The following is a 15,754-nucleotide window of genomic DNA, read 5'->3' as shown; positions in this document are numbered from 1 at the left end:
ACAAAACCTTTTGTGGAATAAATAGTTAAAAAGTAATTGAGTATACAATTTAAAAGGTTATAGACATATATAATTTTGATAATGAGTTTTAGCTATTTTTTTATTGTAGATAACTTATTTTTTGATTATTATACACATCAACTACTAGCTTAGTTGAATTTATTAAATTAGTAATCTCGTAGAGAGAACACAGGAACACAATTGCTCTATATATTGTGACGGACTTGAATCATTCAATTTGAGTTTCTACTTACATTCGCTTTAACTACTATGATGGAAACAACTTTTAAACGACCATAGTATCATTAATAAAACAAAATTTAACTAGACGTAATGGTCAACTGATCCTTGAACCCCTTCCATTTTTTTCTACAAAAGCACAAACATATAACATGGCGATAACTTTCGGTTTGTGAATGTGCTAATTTATGATCATATTCTGTATGTTAATAAACAATATTATCAAAATCAAGAATCTTTCATGTTAGATGAAGAAGTTGCAATCGTTAGGCAACTCAAACCGACGGTCAACGAGATACATTGAACTTTTTCTTTTATTAATAATAATAATTGTGAATCATTTTTTAGTTATTAATGTCTAAAATAGGACACATCTTTTTCCATTTAATACATGAACGTGTCGGTTAGTGAAATGGTGACATGTGAGTTCTAATGTTGTGGTTTGGAAGTGCCACGTGGCTATCTCTGACTCATAACTATATATAAAACGCCGGCCGTTACTACGACATTCCTCAATCCCACCGAAACCCTCCACGACATATATTCCCTAACATCCGATTATTATGCGACGGCATCTTTCTGTCGTTTCTTTTTTTATATATAATTTTTTCTCTATATATTAAACAATTTCTTTTCTGGTTCGCCTGCTCCCGCATTATATATAGGAAGTATTGACAAATGATTTATATACAATTTTTTTATGATATATTATCATATTTTATGTGTCATGCAGGCAATAACTAAAGTTTTGCATTCTTTAACATAAATAGATAATACAGTTATCTAAATGTATAACCGTGTCTCTTTAGTTGTAAGTTATATTTGACATGGACAATGTATAAATAAGCTATAAGTTATATTTGACATGGACAATGTATAGATATTTATACAATTTTTATAGTTCTCTACTTCTCTGCTTAAAATTAATTATGTATTGAACAACGACCATTTTCCACAAACATACTCCCTTAATAATATAAAATATATTGTTTGGATATAAACAATAATACTAATATAGTATCAAATAATATGTACAAGTAACTAAATTAATAATATAACTTAGGACACGAACAATACACGAGTTTTTAAATAGATAACTTTTTTTGTTATTAAGTATATAACATTACATTTACTTAAACCGTGTAATGTATGAAATTCTAACCAATACTATGATATATTTGTTAATATCAGGTTATTTTGTATGCATTGAACGTATCCTTTAGTAAGGTGCTGTTTGTTTTTTTCTGAGGTAAAACGTCTGCAGTCTGCGGACCACATCTGCAGACATCTGTAGCAGAAGTGCTGGACCAAATGTCTGCAGTCTGCAAGAAGAAGACTGTTTGTATTTTTACTTCTGCAAACTGCTGAAATAAACTGAAATATAAATAAACTGATTTATTAAACTTAAAAGAATTTTTCAACATTCAAACTTAAATAACAGTTATACAATACTTAAATAATATTCATAAAAAAGACAATAACATTTTTTTAAATCATTATATCCGTGCTTTGCATTAACTGCTCAGCAATCTCATCTCGTAACTGATTCATATATTCTCGATCCGATGCAGTACCATGTGCTTCAACCTCGTGTTCACCAGCATTAACGTGCACTTGCCTATTATGCACCGAAACATTGGGTTGATCGTATTCTGTAAACAATTCATCTCTCAAACCCTCTTTCCTTATAAATTATGTAGCGCGAAACATGCAATGATAATGTTCCTTTGTGTAACCAATGGAAATGGTGCCATCCTCTTCAAAATAGGGAATCTTACTTTCAAGACACCAAAAGCACGCTCAATTACGTTCCGAAGTCTTGCATGAGCATGGTTAAATTTCTCTTTATTAGTCAATGCACGTCTTCGGCGAAAATCTCCTAGCCAATACCTCACATTACGATATGGAGCCATAAATCCCCGTATGTGTGCATACGCGACATCACAAAGATAATACTTGTCTGTAAAGATATACAATTATTTTAGAAAAGTAAACCAAGTGATAAATATGTTGCCGGTTTTGTTTTTCAAATACACCCAACCTACGTATTTGGCTTTTAGATTATCATATGCATTCTTCATTTGTTTTTGTGTTAAATCCAAGCCAAACTTTTCCTTAAGAACTTTTCCTAATTTATTCCACGAGTCTTTATGCAAACTCAAGCCTTTTCTACCCACCGTGTGTATCTCTTCAATGCAAGTCTCTAATAAGCATTTTAGATGGTCGTTTGACCATTGCTGTTTCTCTCCCATTTCTACTAATCATATCAATCCAAAATCGAAAGAAACACACAGAAGATATGAGACCAGTTTCAACTTCAAATATAATTTGACTCTAGAAAAAATACCAAGTATATGAGACTATTTGCTGCTTTCTTTTACCCGACCCGTTTTACCCCTAACGAAAACTCCTGGATATGAACTCAAACCAAATTAATAGAGACAAACTGCTATTATCTCAATAACCCATGTAAAATGATTCAATCAAAAATTAAATTTGTACCCTTAAAACCTGTTTCATGAGGGACACACATAATTCAATTCCAACAACTCCTAAACAACGTAAGAATCAAAAAACCATGGTAACAAGTCCAACTTTAAGGGTCAAACAGATAACCCATGAGAAGATCCTCAAGAAACAAAAAAAGGGTACAAAAAGTTCTCAAAATCAATTACCACAACAGTGTCATCTTTTCAGCCCTAAACCCAATACCCCATTAATAAAAATGGCATCTTTTTATCATATAAACAATCAATAAACACAAAACAAGAATCTTTATTACATCAAACTAAAAACCCATGAAAGGAAAGTTGAGATATCATATTATTCACAACCCTAAACAGTAAACGCTATAAGATGTTGAATCTTTTTATCATATACACAAAACAAGAATCTTTACAAGATCAAACTAAAAACCCATGAAAGAAATTACCTTAGATGTTGGAGGATGAGTGGAGTTCGGCGGTGGTTCGGCGGTGGTGCTCGGCTGTGGTGCTCGGCTGTGGAAGGTTTCAGATCGGCGGGAGGGGTGGAGGGCGGCGTGGCAGTGGCTGGAGGTGGAGGAGCAGGGGAGGTCGACTTTAAGGAATGGAGAAGGGATAGGGTTTTGAGAGTTTTGTGTTTGGAAGAGGTATGTGAAGAGGTAAAACAAGATCTGCCCGAGGAAGAGCCTTTGAAGAGGTTTTTTAATGAATTGTCTTCTGAAAAACAAACAAGCTTCAGACCCCATTATCTGCGCGTGATCTGCTTGGTGAAGACAAAAGAGATCCTGAAGCTCTTTTAACAAAAAACAAACAACACCTAAGTGTGTGTGTGTGTATATATATATATATAATTAATGTATTTTTAAAATTAATGTTTGTGATTTGTGGAATTGATGTCAGTATGTCACCGTGATTTTCTCTTTGTTATATATAAAGACAGATATTGTGCCTTCAAAATTCTAAGGGTCTGTTTGGTATGAGGTAATGAAATGAACGAGAGAATGAAATGAACAAAGTAAAAGAATGGACAACAGAATGAAATGGAACATTCCATCCAATTTGTGATGCTTGGTTACTCATATGTGAATAGAATGAATCATTACTTTACTAGGTTAATGCCCGCGCGATGCGTGGCTTCATCCAAAACCATATTATTTACTTTGAAATATAATATTTTGTACAAACGCATAAATTAGAAGAAAAAAGAAAAAACTATTTAAATGCTGGAAAAAACTTCCTTGTAGACTACATTTGTTATTTTACTCGTTACATTTTCATCTTTGTCTAGTATAAGCAACGTGTTTTGACTTCGAAAGTCATAAGTGCATAATCTATCCAATTGCCCAAGTAAATAAGTTCCACGTGGCTAATAAGAAAAATAACTACTTTAACATATATTGTTGACGTAAATATTTTAATTATATATACGTTGAAATATTAACGGAAATGATAGAGAGTACACCAAATAATTGAAATACATGAATACAAACAAAATAAATATCAATATCATAAACATATTAATACTGAATTCATACGGATTTGTTGATGTATCGTTTAACACCTAGCATTACAAATGGAAAAATGGAAACACTCAAGAGCACCGAACCGGCGTAGCCTCCTTAAAAAAGACCCGCATGGCATCCAAATGCCTCCTTATATCTGTGAGCTTCATCGACTATCACATACCTGATTCATAAGTGATAAGTTTAGTATTAGGCCATATTTAGAAAAGGGAAAAAGACAAAGAAAGTTCTAGCCAATCTGTATAAAGATATTATTTGTAGAATTGTATAACACCAGCATGCATTAGAATAACCACATACCCTTTGTCCACATCATGATAGCCATGTCTTTTACAGCCTTAAGTTACGCACCAGAATGCATTAAAAGTAATCCCACAACCGATTGGAGAAGTTCTTTTCCGAATTTACACTCATGTTGATGCCTTAATTAGGCTACTAATTTCCATCATAGCACAAAAAGCTGCACAAGTTGGAAGATTTTATGGCACTTACAATGAGCAAAAAAACTGATAATAATATTATAGTAAATAAACTTAACAGAGTAATAAAATAAAACAAAAAAATAGCATATACAAAGTTATTTGGTTTAAAGAGCTCAAAGTAGACTTCTCTCACTTCAATGGTAAGCAACTTACGTATATGCTCACATAGCCTTAGCAACTGCATTCCCTATGGATAAATAAATAGAAAGCTAGAATTTACCGGAGACATCGTGGACAACCCAGTCATACGCCAAACATCTTGAGATCAATCGGCAATCGGATCTATTGGACTTCAAATCTGAAGCGCCAGAATCGCAGCTCAAAGAACACCACAAAAAGCCTCAAATATTTTAATTATATAAATGTTAAACTACTAACGCAAATATTAGAGTACACTGAATAAATGAAATACATGAATGGAAAAAAATCACAGATCATTAAAGATTTCTTCAACTGACCTGGACTGGCTCTTTTTAACCCGACCATCTTGCCACCTCCATATTCTATCTTCTTCAACCTATGTTGAGTGTGAAAATAAAGGTTTTTGGACTAAAAAACACCTTGGTCACTGAATCAACAAAGATAACACTTTTGGCCGATGTAGCTGGAATCAGGGGAGAAAACCAGTTTAGATATAAATGTAAACTCAACTATATTCGTAAAGTTTCCAAGATCATTAGGTATCGGGCCCGCCTAAATTACTGTTGTAAAGTTCTCTGCAGAAAAATGTCAAGAAACATAACATTAATCCTAAAAGTTGTTTTTTCAAGTTATGCGTTGTATTAACAGTTTTTCAATCATTTTCACTGATGCGTCACAAATGTGATAATTTTATTCAAGAACCAAATTATGCGTTGTATTAAAAGAAACCTCATTTGAAATGATTTAAATTGGATAATAATAATAACCTCATTTGAAATGATTTAACAGAGATGATAAGCACTTTCCATTCATGAGGTAACTTTATTTATTTATTTATCATAAAAATCTTTCTAAATCTTCACACTAACTGTCATCATATATTAAGAAAAAAGTTTAAGAACCCGCGAACTTCGCGGGTTGGTAAAAGAATATATCTTCATTATCATTGATATAAATATTATGATTTTATACACGTTAAAACACAAAGGAATATATTAGAGTACAAACGTTCCATTACTTACGTAAATATCATCAGTTTACATATTTTGTAAAACCTTCCACTCTCGATTAGAGTACATATTAGAGTACAAACGTTCCATTACTTACGTAAATATCATCAGTTTACATATTTTGTAAAACCTTCCACTCTCGATCACCTTCCCACTCTTAGTCGCCTTATACTCCAACCTGAAAGAATTTGGTCAAACATGACGCCATCTACTCAAATAGAATCAACATACCTGGGACAACAGATATGGTGTTGCCTATCGTATATTATGCTCGTCACACACGAAATTTAACTACAACTAATATAGGTAAATTAAGTAGTGTACCGACCTGTCGAGTTATGCGTTTATACATTCAGATGGCGGACCATATCTAACTGTGATTGATGGTGGTTGACTGTTGTAAGCAAGTTTATTCATGACCCGACCTGAACCATCACTAAGCACCATAATTGACTTTGTTTAATACAGCCAGTTCCCAATGGCCTGTTCAATCACCGACAGCTACCATAAATTTCTAATAGAAGGTATATCAAAATATGCATGCTAAATAAAGTAAAATTATAATAATATTTCTCAATACATAACTATTAGCATAAGAAGTACAATAAATTTCTATTGACATAAATATGATAGCATGCAGTTGGATTAATGAAGTTTTCCTTATACATACATGTGAACAAAACGTTGGGATTTCCATCTTATGCCACTTCGAAACTTGATTGGTCAAACTTCTCCGGCTCGGTAAAATATTAAGGTGAATCAATGTTTCTTAATAGTAGCAAAACCTTCAATCCTTTTGAAATTAGGCACCCTGCAAGATTCATTTTGAAACGATTTTAAAAAAATTGAATCTTATAATAATTTAAATTTATAAAACTAATTTTAAGAAAGGAATATAAAACAAACCTGAAAATGGTTGCAATCCTGTGTTATATATTGATGCGTGTCGAGACTTATGGGAGTTTTGGTCGGTATTCTGATAAAGAAAAGTCAGAAAGTATTAACGGGTCATCTTATTTAAGGTCTTACAGTAGTTTTGTTCGATATTCTAATAAAGAATAGTCAGAAAGCAGGCATCGATCCTTTCTGTAATATTTTACCAAGTAGGTTTGAGAAAGATGGGTTAAGACGATCACACTCAAGTGTATCAGCAAAGCATGGTGAGTCATGGCCTATGAAAATAGTTGCTGACTCGACTGGTGCTAACAAAAATATCCATAGCCAAAACAATGGTGGTTCTTTACCGTCTGGTGGTGGCATTAGTGGTCTAAAGATTGCGTTTGAGAGAGATTTCCCATGTCTTCAGACGTGTCTTCTGACACTTTGTAAATCGCTAAGGTGGCCACTTTGTCTGCTGACACGTCTTCAGACGTGTCTTCTTTTACCTCAACAGTTGAAATAAAGATCTAATTTTAAAAGATGTTAGTGAATACGATTTTTGCATCGACAAAGTATGTGATCTCATTTGCATCGACAAACAACACAAATGCAGGTTAAATTACGAACAAAACAACAACAACACTTAAATCAATCATAAAAGCTGCAAACCGATTGCAATTCAACACAGTTCACATATCATAAATCACAAACAACACAAATGCAGGTTAAATTATAAACAAAATAACAACAGTACCTAAACATATCAAAACCGTTCGTATAACAATAATGTGCCTTAGATCTGAAACCATAACCAACAGAACGAAGAAAAGGAGTGTGTACACCAAAACATGAACAAATCACAAATCATATATCCGTCCAACATCAAAATCGGCTATTACAGACCCTAAAAAAGAAATTGTACACCACAATAACATCAATCGAGTAAGATAATCTAACAAACAAAGAATCTAACAAAACCATTGAATCTGAAACATCGGATAAACGAAAAAGAAATCGTATGTAAAAGATGGGGATATCGGAATCACGAATCAATACCGTCAATGAAGACTATTATCTAATGAAGATTGATTATACCTCTTCACTAAATCGCCGATTTGATCTCGAGGATTTGATTTCCTGCAAAATTAGCCCTAATTAAAATCTATAATCAATCATGAAATACTCAAATTAGAGAGTACCTTATATGATTTGTCTTCAAATCCGTTGATTCTTGATCAAAATTATTGGCTCTTGGTTAGTCGCCGTGTTCGCCAGAGAAGAGAAGAGAGAGAGTTCGAATTAGGGTTTTGAGAGGAGAGAGAGAGTATAGCATAAATGAGAAGTAAGATTCAATCCTCAACTATGAGATGCGCCAAGTGTATGATGACATGGCTGCTTATTTGGCATCAACCATAGGGTGATATGTGTCCCCCAATGGTTTGCTTTATTAGATATATAGATATAGATACAGTTTGATAGACCAAAAAAAAGACGAAGTAACGAAACACAATTTATTATAAACGATAAAAATGTAATTGCCTTAATAATAATAATATGTTTCTTTCCATTCTTTGAAAGAATTAAAAAAAAAACTCTCTTAGCAATGAATGTAAATTTTTATATTTGAAAAGAGTTACATTACTTGTGGAATGCTTCATTTCATTAACATATGATAACCAAACATATTTATTTTTCATTCCTTCAGAATAAACCATTTCATTTCGCCTTCAATTTCTTCATAACAAACGTTACCCAAAAGTAGTCGCATATGACTAGTTTTAGGTAAATAAATTAGAAAATTATCGCATTGGATGGCGCATAACAATTACACACATTAGTATATCTCTTTTACGTACATATAAATAATTTATAGAATAAATAGTATATATCATTTACGTACGTATAAATAATTTATAGAATTAATTACAAATTGATTTATGTGATTTATAGAATACTTAAGTATTAGCGATTACAAAAATTGCCATTAGAGTAAAGATGTCGTACAAAGTATCTTATCATTCAAAACGTACGAATGTCATGAAAAGGTAAAAACGCGGTGGCATTTTCATGATTATTTTAATCGTAATTGCTTTACAAGGTCAAAATTACGCTACAAGATCATTTGTCGAGTAATTATGATACTCTACAAAGTACCCTATAAGATCAAAATTACCCTATAAGATCGTTTGTAGAGTAATTATGATACCCAACAAAATTACGCTACAATATCATTTTACAAAATTACTCTACAAGATCATTTGTAGAATAATTTTGATAATTATCCTACAAGTAAAATAATTACGAAAATGTCACCGTATTTTTCAATTTTTCACTCCATTCGTACCTTTTGTACGATATGATACATTGTATTTTATCTTTTGTCTAGTTTTTAAATCCCTCATGCATATAGTCTAAACCGTGTCGATATCTTTTGAAATGGCATTCAAATCAAATAACAAAATTTATAAAAAAAAATTCAATAAGCTTGTTAAGTGTTAACTTACAACCCATAAACGAGGACCATTTTATTCAAAGATTTTCTTCTTTCTTGTGAGTCACGGTTTATCTTGTGCCATGAGGTTTCCACCTAACACCTTGAGATCAAAGACCTTTAGTTGTTAAATATGGTATTATTAAATAAACACATTTTCTTACCTTACCTACAACGTTCAACACCTAAACCTTATAGGTTAGAGTTTAAAATATAATACTTTAGGTGCAAAATATTGAAGATTGAAAGAATAACGTGCCAGAAAGGGATACATAAATAAAAATATAAAACGAAGGATCGACAAGAGAACACCCATAACGCATGGAGTTAATATATATATTTACTTAGTAATTAGTAATTCTAAAGATGTAAAACACTAAAACTCAAGAGAGGATTATTGGATTAATATCAACAAAAGACAAAATATTAGGTGTTAGTTACTTACTTTATCTAACATTAGTGACGGAATTAGATTTTTTTTTTCCAGATACGTGATCGGGGATTTAACCGCACTTTCAAGAGGACGATCGAAGTTTTTGCCTAAATTCTACACTACTTTTTTAAGAAGGGTGGCCGCCCACCCACAAAATCAAGTAGGTCCGCCCCCTGTCTCGCATACTATTTCTATGTACATAATACCTTTAATAATAATCAAGAGTATCTTTAAATTACAAGCTCTTAAAATTTATTAATATTCATATATTGAAAATGTTGATAAATTAGCTATTTACTAATGCAATCAATCTTGTAAGAATAACATGATATTACAAGTGAAAATTTGCTGAATGCATAATATAATGTGGCAATGGATATTGGTCGAATGATAACTCATAAGTCACGCTTTCATACATCAAAAAAGTCGTTGATCTTGTTATCTTAAAATCAATGTTGTAAACTGGGGCGGACCTAGAGTGATAGAAGGAGTAACCTCCGTTGCCCCTTGACGCTCCGATAATGCTCTGATGGTAGTGTAAATTTTGGAAAAATTTGACGTTTTTTTTCGATTTTGTTACCTTTTTTTTATTGAAACGTTACCCCTATGCAGATTTTCTAGATCCGCCACTGGTTGTAAAATAAGGTCTCCGAGGCCGAGTACTTCACGAGTAAGCGCTACAAGGTAAGGTGCCGAGACGACTTTCTTTAACTACGCATAATTACTCGGAATCGATCACACGTGGTTAACCTCGGCCATATTCGAACCTAGTAGGTCAATTCGGGCCGAATTTGACTTCCAAAATAAATAAAACATAATTACCATGTCTATTATATTAAAGAACCAATATCAAATTTTAAAATACTTTACTATTTGAAAATGTATTTTTTTTATTTATATTGATATTCATGTATTTTGTTTTACATATTAGTAAATTTATGATATTTGACATATATAAATTTTTCGTAAACTAATTTCTTTATAATTTAACATGTCTGTGTACTCATCGAGTACTCTCCGCCTATACCGAGTACTCTCAACTATTCACTCGACCAACTAAAGAGCGCTTATCGACTTTTGCAACCACTATTAAAACAGTAAGACTAAATCAACACAAATCTAATAAAAATGTTATTTAAGTTGTGTAATGGGTATGAAGATGCATCATGAATCATTATGACATTGTCTATGTAAGATTGTAACAATGTGACATAGATATTAACAACATATATTAGAGCCGTATAAAGTTTAGATTCACCCTTTCTTGTGAACATTGCAAATAACAAGGGGTTTGATTTTGACGATGTAACTTTGTAAAAATCTAACTCTTTCCTCACATCCAAAATTCCCAACTCAAAGAAGAAAATAAAAAGACAATGTTTTCTTTGTTAGGTTTGATTGTGACAAATATACCGGAGATATTAAAGTTAGAATAATGACTATGTATGTGACGCGTCTGCTATAAAAATACGTATACAAGTCAATATTACGCGTAAAGAAGAGGAGCAATCAAACTTGAAAACGCGGTAACAAACAACATTTGTTATTGAATTAGGATAATCAACTAGTCCAAATAGCTATTGTTTACACCTATTTAATATTTACTAGAATTGTTTTCTAAACTACTTCAATGGTCAAAGATTGTGTTTACACGATATAAAGATGTTAGGTTGACAACTCAAGTCATTGATTTTTAAAGAAAAGAAAAAAAAGACTCACATAAAATACACCCATCTCACAATTCCTAATTTACATTTATAACTTTTTCGTCAAATCTAATATATAATTATTAGCCAATATGAGACTAGCTAGCTTACTTACTTACAGAAGAGGTCTTAGATTTAAATATGAGTAAGGGATAGTTTAAAATTATTGATATATAAAGCAGAGTAATCTTCCCGTTGTTAAAAAAAAAAAAAAAGTAGAGTAGAATTAACATTGCAATTCAAAAAATAATATGTTTATTTGTATCACAGAATTTAAGTGAAATGGGGTCTAATCCAAGGGATGAACATGATTGGTTAAAAAAAATGGTTGAATGTCATTTTTTAACGTGGGCACGACCTATGGTATTTTAATGGAATGATCTAAGTCAAGTTTTCATAATTAATATTGTTTTGATAAATTATTTTTCATCCTTCACAAAAACAGCTGTATGAATTGGATATTCTCAAAACTAAACACCGGCTTTTGACACCTGGAAACATTATTGTAGATAAGGGTGGGTCGTTAATTCCTACCTATAAAACTTTTGGATATTTTTTAATCGTGTTTTCTTTATTTTTCTTTCCTCTTTTGACCCTCTGCCTAATTTATTAATATGTTTGGTGTATTTTTTTAATTATTTGGTAGAAAATTTAGTCCACTTAATGCCCGATAATCCGATATAGCTTTTGTTTAATATGCCTATATGATTAATTCAACGTACTTTTCCAATTGAATTTGACTTGTAGAATATATGAAAGTACCATCAAAAAGAATATATATATAAAGGTAAAGGATCCTATAAAAAAAGCTTATAGTATGAGAAGGGTAAAAAAGAATCTCAACCATTAGATCTTTTGATCTAATGGTTGAGATCACTAGGGATCAAATTGTAAAATATTTTTATTAATTTGGACTGATTTGAAATATCTAGGGGCAATATAGTCTTTCAAACACACTAGAAATTAGGTAATGCACATGTAACTTCCCCCCGTCTTTTTTAAACGTCAATAACATTTTATACGTAACTTTTTTTTTAAAAAAAAAAATTACACCATAATAACGAGCGTTTTTTTATCTTTAATATGAATACCATATTGCTATACTTATATAGAGAAAAAAATATGTTTCGATCAGATGTTTAGTCAATGAACGGTGTTATATAGTTGCTGAATGGTGTTATATACTTGCTGAATGGTTTATATACTTGCTGAATGGTGTTATATACTTGCTGAATGGTGTTATATACCTGCTGAATGGTGTTATATACTTGCTGAATGCTGAATGGTGTTATATACTTGCTGAATGGTGTTATATACTTACTGAATGGTGTTATATGCTTCCTATAATTAAGGTGGCGGTTATGGGAAGTTTTTACTTAATTGAATTAATGATAAAATTACTTGTTTACCCTTTTCATTTAATTTAGATCTAATGCCTGAAATTCTTTCTTAACTTTCTCACATTTTTGGTCTTTTTTACAATATATATATATATATATATATATATAGGGAGAAGATCATGCGAGAACCACCTCTTATTGTGAGAACCGCGAGAACCAATGTGAACACACCAAAAATGCCTAAAAATAGCTAAAAATCACACAAATTTTTTTTTTGAATTTTTTAATATTTTTTATAAAAAAATCGCTACTTTTCGAAGCCAAAAAATTTTTTTTTTAATTTTTTTTTGGCTTCTAAAAGTAGCGATTTTAACATAAAAAATATTAAAAAATTCAAAAAAAATTTTTTAGATTTTTTTTTATTTTTTTAGGTTTTTTGGGGGTTTAGTTTTTAGCATTTTAGCTTGGGGGTGGGGGGGGGGTTTAGGTTTTTGGGGGGTGGGGGAGGGGGGTTTAGGTTTTTTTTTTTTTTTTTGGGGGGGGGGTTAGGTTTTTTTTTTTTTTTGGGGGGGGGGGGTGGGGGGTTTAGGGGTTTTTTTTTAGGGGGGGGGGTGGGGGTTAGGTTTTTTTTAGGTTTTTTTTAGCTATTTTAGGTTGTGTTCACATTGGTTCTCAAGGTTCTCACAATAAGGGTGGTTCTCGCATGAGCCCATCCCTATATATATAGGGGAAAGATGTATAGAAAACTTATTTGTGCTAAGAAAACCTAGGAAACCCAATCTATAACCATTGACCAAGATCATCCAATGGCTCATAAATTTTGAAGCCTTTTTGAATTAAATTAAATAGAATGATGAGATCAACAAAAGTACTTGAAGGGCATATAGGTAAAATCAACTATAATATTAGTACATTATATATATTATATTAATAGTGATTTGACATGCATGAAAGGAGATGAAAGGAGGCACACGAATATCAATGAGAAGTAATCAAAACCCCAACCTCATTTCAAACATTTCAAAAGTCTCAACCAAAATTCATCTCTTCTCTTTCAAAAACATTCAATCTTCCCAAAACCCACCGGAGAAGAAAAGGGACACTTGAGAATATAATCTGACCGGAGAAGAAAGTCTCGCCGGAGAAGAATAAAAAGGTGCTACGGTGAATCGCAAAACAAAATAAAAACAAGGTGCGATGGTGAATCGAAATCCCTAGATATGAGATCAACATTTCAGTTGTTATCGTCCGGTAAAAGTCGCCGGAAATGGAAGAAAGCAAGAACCAAGTGCAGAAGCAAGTAAGTTTCATTCGGTTTTTTATCAGTATGTGTTTTGATCGGTGATGATTTTTGTTTTTTCCGATCGGTATGTTTTCATCGGATAAGTGTTTGGTCCGATCGGTGTGTGATTTGATCAGTGGTGATTTTTGTTTTGAATGAGACTAGAAAGTGTTAATGTTGGTTTTTATGTTTTTTTCCAATCGGTTGGTGTTTTTTGGTAGAAACTGTCTCGGGTTAATGTTGGTTTTAATGTTGGTTGAATGAGACTAGGAAGTGTTAGTTATTTTGAGTAGAAACTGTCTCGGGTTATTTATTTATTTTTTTTTTTGGATTGCCAACTGCACGTTAAAACTATTGATTTGTAACAATAATTTGGTGGTTTGGCCGTGTATGGGATTGATTTGTAACAATAATTTTGTGGTTCGGCCGTGTATGGGTAGGTTAAAGTTACGTGGCGGTAACAGCGGGGAGTTCAAGAGGTAGGTGTTTTATCGAAATTAGGTAACATGTGTTAAACCTACCTTGTTTTTATCAAAAACAAATTAGGTAAACCTGTCTTATTAGGGTTCGATGTGTTAAACATCTGTAAACATATTATCGTAACATGTGTTAAACCCGTCTTATTTTTATCAAATTAGGTAACTTGTCGTATATTTTTATCAAAAACATATTAGGTAACATGTGTTAGACCTGCCTTGTTTTTTTGTCAAACACAAATTAGGTAAACCTCTGCTATTAGGGTACAAGTCTAAGGGCTCAAAAGCATATAAATATATTAGCGTAACATGTGTTAAACCTGTCTGATATTAGGGTACAAGTCAACGGACTCAAAAGCATATAAACATATTAGCGTAACATGTGTTAAACCTTCTTATTAAGGTACCATGTGTTAAACCTCCCTGATTAGGTAAACATATTAGTGTAACATGTGTTAAACTTGTTTCATTTTTATTAAATGATGTAACATGTGTTAAACCTGTCTTATTACTATGTGTTAAACCTCTCCTATTAGGTAAACATGTTAGTGTAACATGTGTTACACCGGTCTTATTTTTATCAAATTATGTAACATGTGTTAAACCTGTATTATTTTTATCAGATTAGTTAACAGGTGTTAAGCTCTCATGTTTTTTCCAAGTTATCTAAAAAGTGTTAAACTTGTCTTATTTTTATAAAAATAGGTAACATATGTTAAACCTGACTTTATTTTATAAAAAAACATATTAGGTAACCTGTTTTATTTTTATGAAATTAAGTAACATGTGTTAAACCTGTTTTATTTGCAGCAACAAAGAGAGTAACAAGATCGCAAACTGGTAAGATACCGAAAAAGCGAAAAAAAGCAGACGAAGAAACGGACGATGAATGGGATGAAGAAAGAGAAGAAGCTGAAGGGGAGGTCGTGTGTAGGTTGAGGAAAAAGTTGAAGCGTGATAATTGGCCAGGGATTAGAACGAGATCATCACCAATCCAACTGGCCCGATGCATTAACGTGATGTCGTTCGAACAAAGAATGGCAGTAAAAGAAATGGGATTTGGTTTTTGTAACTATCGTAGTCACCACGAATTTTGTTTATTTTAAATTATGGCCATAACCCAAAATACAATATGACCATTCCGGTCTTCTCTGTAATATCTTGTAACTATCGTAGTCACCACGAATTTTGTTTATTTTAAACAGTTATGGTGGGAAATGTATTTGGTTACCACTTATCAGTTAACATGTGTTATTAGTTAACATGTT

At 32.1% G+C, this 15,754-nt stretch overlaps 1 long non-coding RNA gene across 1 annotated transcript; it reads right to left on the bottom strand.

Moving 5' to 3' along the window:
• Positions 1–1,610: 1,610 nt before the first annotated feature.
• On the bottom strand, positions 1,611–3,376 carry LOC118482916. Its single transcript, XR_004869212.1, has 2 exons — positions 3,173–3,376; positions 1,611–2,200 (listed from the first exon to the last, which is right to left on the bottom strand). It is a non-coding gene; the product is annotated as an uncharacterized LOC118482916 (long non-coding RNA).
• Positions 3,377–15,754: the final 12,378 nt, after the last annotated feature.

The sequence above is a fragment of the Helianthus annuus genome, chromosome 10 (assembly GCF_002127325.2).
Source record: "Helianthus annuus cultivar XRQ/B chromosome 10, HanXRQr2.0-SUNRISE, whole genome shotgun sequence".
In the NCBI taxonomy this organism is placed as follows: domain Eukaryota; kingdom Viridiplantae; phylum Streptophyta; class Magnoliopsida; order Asterales; family Asteraceae; genus Helianthus; species Helianthus annuus.
The sequence above is the reverse complement of the archived record's forward strand: the minus strand, read 5'-3'. Positions and strand labels throughout refer to the sequence as shown.